The following is a 9,364-nucleotide window of genomic DNA, read 5'->3' as shown; positions in this document are numbered from 1 at the left end:
TTGCTTTAGGTTATTTTACTGTAAATTTGCCTCTGATAAGCTCGGAGAACTTCAGAAGTGTAAATATGAGGAAAGTTTTCTTTGAATAGCAAAGAGCTCGGTACTTGTTCAAAGTGAAAATTAATTGTTACAAACTTTTTGCCACCAAATATTTAAAGTTAACCTTTTAAACATGCATTTAATTTTTGAAAGACATCACATTTTACCCTGTGCTTTTATATGAAACATGCGTTCTAAACCATTTCAACTTGTACTGTGATATGATACAGCCCCCAAAACTGTTTATATTAATTAAGCTCCTGTTATAACTGCATGGATAAACCTGATTCTTGATTCATCATACTTTAAGCAAAAAATTACTCATTTTCCTTAAAAGCATAGCCTTTCACTTTCAAATTTTGCATGTTTTTATTTGTACTTAGCATTTTCCTTACCTTTTTGCATATATTTTTAAAAACAGGTACCTACAGAAAACTTGTGAGAAAGAAGTCACATAGCATTGTTTCTTAAATCAAGACATAGCTTACTAGGGAGCTATTGCTTATGATAACTAATTTTTTTTGTGCCAGCAAAGACTTGTTACAGAAAAAAAACCCCAAACCTTATGAAGATTAGCCACTCATGAAGATGGCCACCTCCCATTATTTGCCGCGGTAACACAACCAGTTTGCCTTCTGAACAGAGGTCAGCTTTGCTGCCAGGCTGTCAACAGTGCCTTGATCAATCAAACACTAGATGAGGTTGCAGACAGAATGTGGGAAGAAGGCAGCTGGTACAGTTAGAGGAACTTGCTAGGTAATGCAATTGTTATTTACATTCCACTATATTTATTTCAGAAACAAGTTATATCAGTGTCTACATCAAATTAATCGGTTTTAGCCTATTCCCCTAGAGGGTCACATTTTACAGTGTTGGAGTTTGTGCTTAACAAAAAAGTTCATCATTAAAATTGCTCTGTATGTATATTTCAAGATTCTTTTAAGAAATGCAAGAATATTTAATTGCTGTCTAGGTTAATTCTGCATGATAAATCTCAGCTAAATGCAATGAACAATGAAAAAAAATGGTATGTCTTAATTCTGTGTTGATAAGTGAAGAAGAAGGGGGGTGGGGGGTGGTTCAGAATACCGTATTTCTTCTTATGCACTACCAAAACCTTATGGACAGGTTTGGGTGGTGGAGGAGCTACAGGAGTGGCTTCTCTGAGAAACTGCTAGAAGCTTCCTCCATGTCTGGCAGAACCGATGCCAGGCACATCCAAGATGTGCCACTGGCAAAGTCTGAGCCAGTAAGAAATGGTGGTGATAACATATTTAAAAATGACAAAAAAAGAAAAAGTTATTGTGCAGATGAAATTGTGGCCAGAGAAGAGAGGAGTGAGACTATATGAGAGGAACAACTATACAGACACCAGGATCAGTGAAGAGGGAGGGGGATGAGGTTCTTCACTTCTAGAGCTGAGGTTCCCCTTCAGCCCATGGTGAAGCAGCTGTGCCCCTGCAACTCATGGAGGACACCAGGGATGCAGAGATCCACCTGCAGCCCGTGGAGAAGACCCACACCAGAGCAGGTGGATGCCCAAGAGAGGGCTGTGAACTCATGGGAAACCTGAGCTGGATCAAGCTCCTGACAGGGACCTGCAGACCCGTGGAGAGAGAAGCCCACGGTGGAGCAGGTTTGCTGGCAGGACTTGTGACACTGTGGGACACCTATACTGAAGCAGTTTGTGCCTAAAGGACTGTACCTCATGGGAAAGTGATCCACATTGGAACAGTTCTGGAGATCTGTTGACCATGGGATGGACTCACACTGGAGAAGTTTGTGAAGGACTGTCTTCTGTGGGAGGGATCCCGTGGGGACCAGGGGGGGATTCTCCTCCCTGAGCAGCAACGGGAACAATGTATGATGAACTGACCATAACCCCCACTCCCCGTCTCCTTGTGCCAATCAGAGAAGATCAGAATAAGTGTGCAGCCTCCACGCTATTTTTAACTATGTACATGTTCCTTGTAAACGTGGACATACTAATTTTTTCGGTGTTTGAACTGCTTGATAAACAAGGATGTTTGCTGGGTGCTGTAAACTAAAGTGGAACTGAAAAAATTATCAAAGAAGATTCCATTGCAACTGGACAGTTATTAATATTATATAATTATATATACATGCACAACACAAAACTAAATGCACTTTCACTTTATTTTCAAGTCTGGGCTGGAGGTGTATTCTGTATTACTTGAACACAGTAATGAAACGAGCACCCCTGTATCATTAAAAGGTTGGTTCTAATTTTGTCTTGCTAAAAAAAGTGATTAACAGAAGCTCAATTGATCTGGAAGAAAGTAAATCTTGCCTTAAAAACCTAAGTGGAACTTATCTGAATCTATTGGTGCTGTGCTTTTCAAGTCTTGACAAATTATTTTTCCTACAATGCTTCCTGACATCAGTCTTCTTTATAGGAGGTATGGTGTTATATCATTAAAACATCAACTCCTGCTGGGAGATGCATTCAATTCCTTGGAATGCTGTAAGAAATAGGTGTTTTTTTAAAAGCTGTTTTTAGTCAGTTATTTACTCAGTAAGAATATATTTAGGTGTCAGTGGCAATTAGTCATTCAAGTTTTTTTCTTTTAATTAAAGCTCACACTTTAAAACACTAAATCAAGGTAAGTCGCTCTGAAGAGGAATAGTTTGTCCTTCACATTTCCTACCAGGTGGAGATATTTTCAAGACTCTCCAAACACCAGGCAGTCTTCTCCTCTGTTAACTTTATACACTTCAATATCAAAGCACCACATGTGGGCTATGGACCAAACTGATGTCATGACACTATAATTACTAAGCTTTTGTAAATTTTAGATGTAGACTTGATCTTATTTATTTATTTTAAAAATATGTTTATTTCCCATTTGCAGATATATATGTCAACAAAATATCTGTCAAGGAATTGTTTGAGCTGAGTGTAAATTAGGAAAACTCCTTTTAAGCCATTTTTATCTATGATTAACTACATGTTTGAACAGTAATGAAATTTCATAATTGACTTGGAAATAATATTTTTTTATGTAAGTACTGAGAGGGAAGAAAAGGAAGAAAATTTTTCTCTAAATTTTTCTTATGGAAATATGAAAATAAAAGGAAAAAAAGCTAGAACCTACTTTCTCCGTAGAGTACTACATGGCCACAGTGCCAAATACTTGGCAGCAACAGAGGACCATAAGGAATGTACCTATTTTCACTCATAACAGCCAGAATTTTCAGTTGCGAAATGCAACATAAAGGTCTTGGGTCTTTCAACTTGGATACTCGAAGTTTCTGAAATCACTGACCTTAGATCAGTCTTACCTGCAAGAGAGAACAAAGTAGCTTTCTAGCAAAGGCCACTTACTGCCATTTTACAAATGAGGTCTGCTCCTCAATCACAAAAATAACAATTGCTTTCTTTTTTTAAAGCTTGATTATCTTCTAATTTGAATAACATTATATTTTTTAAAAAAACTTTTTTTAAAGTTTGATTATCTTCTAATTTGAATAACATTATAATTTTTTTAAAAACTTTTTGCTTTACACTTCATCAGTCTGCCTCTCATATCAGGAAAAAAAAATAATTCCAAATTGGTAGAAACTTGTTCATTTTATGTCTTGATTTCACTTTCTACCAAATGCAAAGCCAGAAAAGTGGGGAGCAAAAACAAGCTGACAAAATAACCTCAATGTTAGTAGTGAATGGGTAAAATCAAATACCCTTATTGAGAAAACACATGTGTAACACTGAATTATTTTCTCCCTTCAGAACTAGGGAATGGAGAATGGCCTTGTACTAGGAGCATATTGAATATAAAGACAAAAGTATGACTGAGGAATGAAAAAGAACTAAAGGTAATTTGGGAAAAAAGAAGCACACACATTTACTTTAATGCGACGGACTGTTCAAAGTTGAGATTAAGTAACTGCAAATGAGGGTATCATCTGCTTTTACACTAGAGAAAATACAAGTAGTATAATAAATTTTTATTCTACAGAAAGTACATGAATATTCCATCTCACTCTTAAAAACATGAACTTGTATTTTTTTGAGAATACTTAAGGTTAATAAGTATTGTTTCTCTAGGAACCATTAGCTGTGTAACACGCCTCAGTCACACTCTGACACATATACCTTGAGTAAAACGTGTAGGAACACGTTTTATAATATCCCTCATTTTCTAAACCTTGCATGTATTTATGACAGTAAATGCATGTATTTATCAAATTGGCAGGCACTGGAAGTACTTAAAGAGAATGTTCTCTCTCACACTTTATGAAAGCTTCAAAGTGATCTGTAATAGCTGGATGTGCAGTTAGTCAAACGAACAATAATAGACTCATTGCTGCAATGTATCTGCAGGGAAAAAGCAGAAAATCGGTATGAATGTATTAATCACTATAAGGAATTCAAATACTGAATTTTATATTTTTAAAGCTGATTATAAAAAAGTAAAAAGGTGCCACTGTATTTTATCTTTTTTCCTCTGCGACTAAGAATTGCGGTCTATTTAGTAATGGTAGTATCATCTGTATACATTTTTGATCTTAATTAAATTTTATTTTGGTGTCCCTGTACTATAGGAGTCAGATGGATAAAACTGAATTTTGAGAATCTGAGGTTTTTTTCATCATATTGGAGAAAGTACCTTTATTTATTTATTTATTTATTTATTTATTTATTTATTTATTTTAATTCATCTCACATGACTGAGATCTAGAAATAAAAGCAATCTCAACCCTAATATAATTTTTTCTTTTCTTTGTCTTTTCTCTTTACAAAATAGGATGGACAGGTAGAAGGGCAAATAGGTAAGATTCCTCACAGGTGGCTGTTCAATCCTTTTATTAAAGTGTTAACAATATTAAGTAGTTGTTGTATGTTGACTGTTGCATTTATTTAACATGATAGAGGGTTTTGTTTGTTTGGTGGGTTTTTTTTGGTTGGTTTTTTGTTTCGGTCTGGGGTTTTTTTAAGTATTAGGAGCATCAAAAATAACAGAACCATAGAATATGCTGAGCTGGAAGGACTCACGAGGATTATCAAGTCCAAGTCTTAGCCCTGCACAGGACCATCTCCAAGAGACATACCTTACTAGAACAGCAATTGTGGATAATTAAGGATATAGGAAAATGGAAGACATGATAAACCACAGCTAAAGAAATAAGAGGAATTAAGAACAAAAAAAAATGCAATTTTTTTGTCAGTACAATATTTAAAATCAAACAAATTATTGTGCAAGGCAATGATTAGACTTCACTTGAGCAAGTCAGACCATCTTCTCTGGAGGGGGAGGCAGTAGTTGCAAAAAGGCAGAGACACAGCCTATTTTTGAAGATCTAAGCAATGGTGGATTTAACAAACATTGAAGAGCTATCAAAACACTGACTGAGAGAGAAGTTGAGTGTTTTCTTTAAACCTGTGCTGAGAGACTAATACTGAAGATGCTGTTAGAACAAAAAAGATGTCAGAATAAAACAGTATAAAGTATAGATTACTGTATAATGAGGAGGAAGGAGGTTTTGAAACAGCCATCATACAAGAGGAAAGCAATGTATGTAAGAAAATTCAACTTAAATACAGATAACAAAAGAATTCAGTGATGTGGCGATATTTAAAAGATTGGACTGTGACCCACTATGTCTTCTTCTCTGTTATTAAGTTTTTCCATGTTATGCGTAGTACATATCCCTTGTTTCGATAGATTTGATGATCCCACAAGATGGTGGGACACTTAAATTTGGATATTGATGTTCTCAATTTTAAAATATGTCTATGAGCCATGTGGATGCAGCCCTTGCTGACATAGTCATAGATTACTAGATATCCTTTCCTTATTTTGCTAGCCTCACCATTTGTTTAGATCTTCTGCTCTTCGTGTGCATGTAAGTATGCCTTATAGATTATTCTCTCAGATACGACTTTCCAACATCATAATTTCTTTCATTACTAACCATTTCTAGACAGCTTCAATGAACTTTATTGAGGCTTATGGAGTTAAAATTAGACGCATCATAAGTAACTTCACAAGACTGTGAATTTTTCAGTTTAACTGATCTTTTCAAAGCTTTGTCCATTACACAGATAATAAAAATACAGTACTGTATGTACTGATATCTTTATTGGAAAATAACCAAATAAAAATATGATATAAAGCAACTGCATAAAGTCAGATCTAAGGAACTGAAATGGGTAAGTAACGCAGAATCTAAATCTCATTTAATAAAAATGAAGCTGGAATTAAAGTCTAGAAGCTAGCAAACGTGTGTTTTCCTTCTGAATTGTGTTATGTTTCCAGAATAGGCATGCATCTTTGCCTTTCAGATGTTGACAAGTATGTACATTACTTATTTAAGTTCTCCTACTGTAATGGCCAGCACAGTCTAAAGACTGGAACTGTTCTTTTCTGTATTAGTCCTCCAGGTGGTCCTCAAATGAAAATGAATTATGCTTGAAAAAAAATTTTATATATTTTCTAAACTTAAGAACATCATTATTTTCTATAGCTGGAAGGCATATAGTTATTACTAAGGATTGGAAATGCTTTGCAAAAACCTAAATCTGCCACTGTTAAAATGGCAACTTTTGCTGTAGTATTTTCTTTGTTTATTTAAATACATGTTTATGTTATTCTAATGGCTAGATATCTCAACTGGAAAAGATTCATGTTTCTTCACCTCTTAATGAGAACCAAGAAAATGTGAGTGCCTGACAAAATAAACCACTTCATAAGATGAAAAAAACTTAAGGAATAAAATAGGGGGAGTCATATCTATAAAAATTCAGTTCTCTGTTTATAATTTTCACTGTTAAATTACATTGTAAAAATGTCATAGTGCAATCCATGGTAGAATTGTTCAGTGAATTTAAACATTAACATTAACCTTCCAAATATGTGACAGATGATTCATAACATAAATAAGTATTGTATACATGCAGTTATGCTTTCTTAAATGGTACATATTTTAAGCTAAATAAATCTAGAGAAGAAGACAATTTTTTTTAATTGCTGGAAAACATTATCATAACTCATGCAAAATGTTAAAAATAATTATTCAATAAGGTAATATATGCTGGTGAAGAATATTCTCTCATTAAAAGACAGCACTCTCTGGATCCAATCCCATGGAACTTCAAATACTTTTTTTCTAAAGTAACTTTAGGCGATAGTGAGAAAAGCACTCCCATACCATTCAAAGGAGCTTTCTGTATACATTTTAGACTCAGTGAAACTGAAATGATCTATTGATCTTAGACTCAGAAACAGACAAAAATAATGTTATCAGGGGTTTTTATGCTTAAAAACCAGAACTGATAACCTTTGTTAATTTATTTCTTGACAAAAAGCATGAAAGAATTTCTCTGAGTTTTTTAGCGGGTTGAGTCTACAACATGGATCTGGTGGTTGAAAACTTCATTTAGTATTCGCAATAAGTTATTTAGTTTCCTGGTCCCTAAAGGGGAACTTAGTACATGTGCTTGGTGGGTTAACCTTGGTTAAAGGCCAAACTCCCACCTGGTCACTCACCATTCCTCCTCAACAGGTCAGGAGGAGAAAGTATGATAAGAAAGCTTGTGAGTCAAGACAAAGGCAGGGAGATCAATTACCAGTTACTGTCAGAGGCAAAACAGATTTGATGTGAGTAAAAGTAATTTAATTTTTTTCCAAGTAAAAGAGGTTTGGGTGGTAAGAATCAAAGATAAACATTAAAATATCTTTCATCCCTCTCTCCCAGGCTTATGTTTATGTCTTCATTCTCAACCTCTCTTCCCACTCCTCTACCCAATTCTTCCCCTGGAAAAGCACAGGGGGGTGGGGGCTGCAGTCAGTCTGTAACAGCTTCTCTCTGCTACTCCTACTCCTCACACTTTTTCCCTGCACCGATGTCTGTCCTTCCAGAGGCCATAGTTCCCTGAGGAAATGTCTGCTAGCCCTGTCATGGGGTCCTCTCCACAGGCTGGAAGAGAATCTTTGCTCTGGCTCCTGGCATGCCTCCTTCTTCTCCGACCTCGAGATTTTCAGAGTGTTTTCTCACTATTTTTGTTCTCTCCTCCTCTCACTACATGGCATTTTTCACATATGTTTTCCCCAAGGCACCACACCTGGGGCTGATGGACTCAGGCATGTCCTGCAGTGGGGCCATTGCAGAGGTCTCTGGAACTTGCTGCGTCCAGCACAGGGCAGCCCCAGCCTCTCCAGACAGAGGCCTTCCCTGCAACTCCTTACTGCAGGCTCCTCCATTCAGATCATGTACAAAACTGGGGTTTTAGTAAATATGAATGTAGTATATAGGAATGTACTAATGTAGTCAAGTAAAAAAAAAAACCAAATCAACCTTGTAAATGTATTCTATTAGGATGTGTAATGTCAAGCATAACCAGAGGGTGTATTAGTTCATAGTCTTAAAAGTAAGAGTTGTTTATGTAGATGGAAAATTCAAGTCATTAATCAAAAATCATCAGGAACTTTGCACTGGTTTTTTTGTCTGAACATCTGTTTTCACGTGACAGTTCTTTCTGAAGCACCTACTTGCTCAGCTAAATATTCTGAAATCATCAGATGCAAGAAAGAAATACACAAAAAAGACTTTCTATAGGAACTTATATCACAGGCAGAAAAATATGCAGTCAAGCTAAAATTGTTTTTCAATGCAGTAGGTGTCAGTGGGAGAATAAATAGGAAAGAGCCAGTTCTTATTTCCAGAGGAGACCCTGTCTGAGGTTATGCAAGATTACAGTATAAATGCATTGGTCAGGGATGGCTAATAGGAATAAAAGTCAGGCAAACCATGGAACCAGATCAGTTTTAAGGTGTTCATGTTAATCTGAGCCGGTTCCAGAATTACCACGAGGCTTTGGCAAGCTTGCAACTACCTCAGCAGTTTCTGCAAGCTGATGAGCTGGGGCCTAGGTTAAGTTTTTTGTAAGTAGGTTGCCTTACTGAGACCTCATATAAAGGGATTTTATTACCTGTGGCTTTTTATCATGTCTCTAGACTGCATTGCCAAGGCTTTGACTTTGACCCAACAACTGTCTTGTTTAATTGTGGTCCTGAATTCTATGACTTGTACGCTATTGGTTTTTTTTTTTTTTTTTGCTTCCTGATGTTGCCCTGATAAGTGACTTACTTTACGTTCTGGAGTGATAAGATCTTTTTTATTTTCTTGACCTTGCTTTTGCTTACCTTATGGTGCCAGATGCTCTGTTGCCCTCCTGATGTTTCCAATACCCTCTACAGTGTGTCTTTCACAGACTACAGCCATGGTTGGAATGAAAAGATACAACCTGGTAAAATGTTGAATAGAAATTACTAGGCTAAAGATTGATTGTACCTGGTATTGA

General features: G+C 36.0%; 1 long non-coding RNA gene across 1 annotated transcript; it reads left to right on the top strand.

Moving 5' to 3' along the window:
- Positions 1 to 2,206: 2,206 nt before the first annotated feature.
- LOC108497362 lies at positions 2,207 to 5,894 on the top strand. The gene is made up of 4 exons (XR_001874779.1): positions 2,207 to 2,275; positions 3,791 to 3,876; positions 4,809 to 4,833; positions 5,869 to 5,894. It is a non-coding gene; the product is annotated as an uncharacterized LOC108497362 (long non-coding RNA).
- The last annotated feature ends 3,470 nt before the right edge of the window (positions 5,895 to 9,364 follow it).

The sequence above is a fragment of the Lepidothrix coronata genome, unplaced genomic scaffold (assembly GCF_001604755.1).
Source record: "Lepidothrix coronata isolate B3197 unplaced genomic scaffold, Lepidothrix_coronata-1.0 Scaffold47, whole genome shotgun sequence".
Lineage (NCBI taxonomy): Eukaryota > Metazoa > Chordata > Aves > Passeriformes > Pipridae > Lepidothrix > Lepidothrix coronata.
Note: the sequence above shows the minus strand (reverse complement) of the source record. Positions and strands in the feature narration are given on the sequence as shown.